The sequence below is a fragment of the Nannospalax galili genome, unplaced genomic scaffold (assembly GCF_000622305.1).
Source record: "Nannospalax galili isolate Female #2095 unplaced genomic scaffold, S.galili_v1.0 scaffold255, whole genome shotgun sequence".
In the NCBI taxonomy this organism is placed as follows: domain Eukaryota; kingdom Metazoa; phylum Chordata; class Mammalia; order Rodentia; family Spalacidae; genus Nannospalax; species Nannospalax galili.
The window spans coordinates 4,452,098-4,454,000 of NW_008338999.1; positions in this window are offsets into that span (position 1 = coordinate 4,452,098).

Sequence of the window (1,903 nt, forward strand, 5' to 3'; positions counted from 1 at the left end):
ACAATAAGTAGATTTATTAAGGAAAGTGGCAAAAAACTTCTGAGAGTGGGAGGGGATCCACTGAAGGAACTCTCACTTTGCCAGTTTGGTGGCAGCTTTCATTATGGACATTAAGGTAGGAACTGGCTAGAGACTGCTGTAATCTATTGGAATTAATAACTTTTAATTACATCATTTTCTGAGCTAGGAAGGAGTCCACACACACTGGCATGTGATCCTTCAGCACAATCAGAGGGTTAGTTATTCCTCTGTCCACGGAAGGGGTCACATGTGCTGTGTGAAGATCCCACAATACACCATGCACTCTTACCTTCCTGCCTAAGGCAAGCCATGTCTAGTTTCATTAGGAGAGAGTACCATAGGCAGGTTGGTCAGTGGGTAATCCATAGCTAAGACCATAATATGTCACCAACAGAACCTATGCAGTAAACCAGTAGAAACCTCATCATTAATACATTCTGAAGCACATATAATCTAAATTCCAAATCAAGTAAATCAGTTTGGAAATCGGAAGTTTCCAAACCACCTTGTACAACACTGCCTGTGAGGATAACTTACATCCCTCCTAAAACACTCTGCCCTCGGGTATGTTGAACCAATCATTCATAATTTGTTCCTGGATTGTGTAAGCATTTTGGGCAAGTGTTTGCAAATGTGTACTTTGAAAAGATGGTTCTTCAATTGCATTGGTCAAACTTTGTATTTGCTATAATTCTTTTCATTCAGGAATAGGTAAGTCTCGTTTCTTCATTTGACACATGTAAGGTGGTTCCTAGGTCTTTGGGTATCTAAAGGTTGTGAAGGCTGAATGAAGGCTTGGCTTTGAGTTGAAGCCTCCTGGTGAGACAGCGATGTTTGCCTTCATTTTCATTTTAGGCTTCCTTCATCTCCTCTACCCTATGTGCTTGGCCTGTCCCTTCCATCTCCTCTGAATGCCATTGACTCTGCTTAGAATAATCCTCTTTCCATTCTTCTCCTAGGGAATTCTTATTCATCATGTTGACATCCACCGCAAATGCTCCTCAAGACGGCTTTGGCTCTGTCACCTTGATGCTCCAGTGCATTCATATGAATAGCATTAAAACACATTGTCTCCTCTGTCATACATATCAGAAGGTCAGAATGTCACTTATCTTTGCATTCCTGTAGCCTACTGTGATAATTCACATAGAATCTAACAAATATGCTTTTTAAAATTATTTATTTAATAACCATATAATTAGAAGAAGCATTTTATTACAACAGCATTGACATATTCAATAACAATTTCCAGAGCTAAGATGCATCTCTTTCAAAATTGGCTAGTGGTTGTAAGTTTCTATTCACAGTTGAATTAATACAGTGATACAATATTGAACTCAGTATAAACCCTATAAGACATAAAATCAAATGAGGTTTTAACCTTTAAAACAGATCTCCATGTCATTACTAAAATACAGAGTTTCATGCAGAAAACTTCATTTTTAATGCAAGTGACATTGAGATGTTTGCACATGCGTTTCTAATCTCTGTATATCAGATTATTACCAATCACAGTCAGTTACTTTCTGAGCTCCTTGGCATCTGAGTGTGGATATAAAGTCATCATGTAGATTTCAATGGTAATGTTTTTCACATCTACTAATTATTAAGGAGCAAATTTTTTTGCTTTGAAGAATTATTTTTTAGTCATTATATTTTTTTTAATTTTTAATAACTACATGATTAGAAGATTTTCACTACAGCTTTAACATATTATTCAGTAACACACTCCAGAGCAGGAGTACATCTCTTTCACAAGAGGGTGTAAGTATCTAGGTTCACAGTTGAGTTAATACAGTTATACAGTACTGAACTCAGTATAAGCCCTGTAAGACATAAAATTGAATGAGTTTTTAACCTTTAAAAAAGATCTTCATTTCAT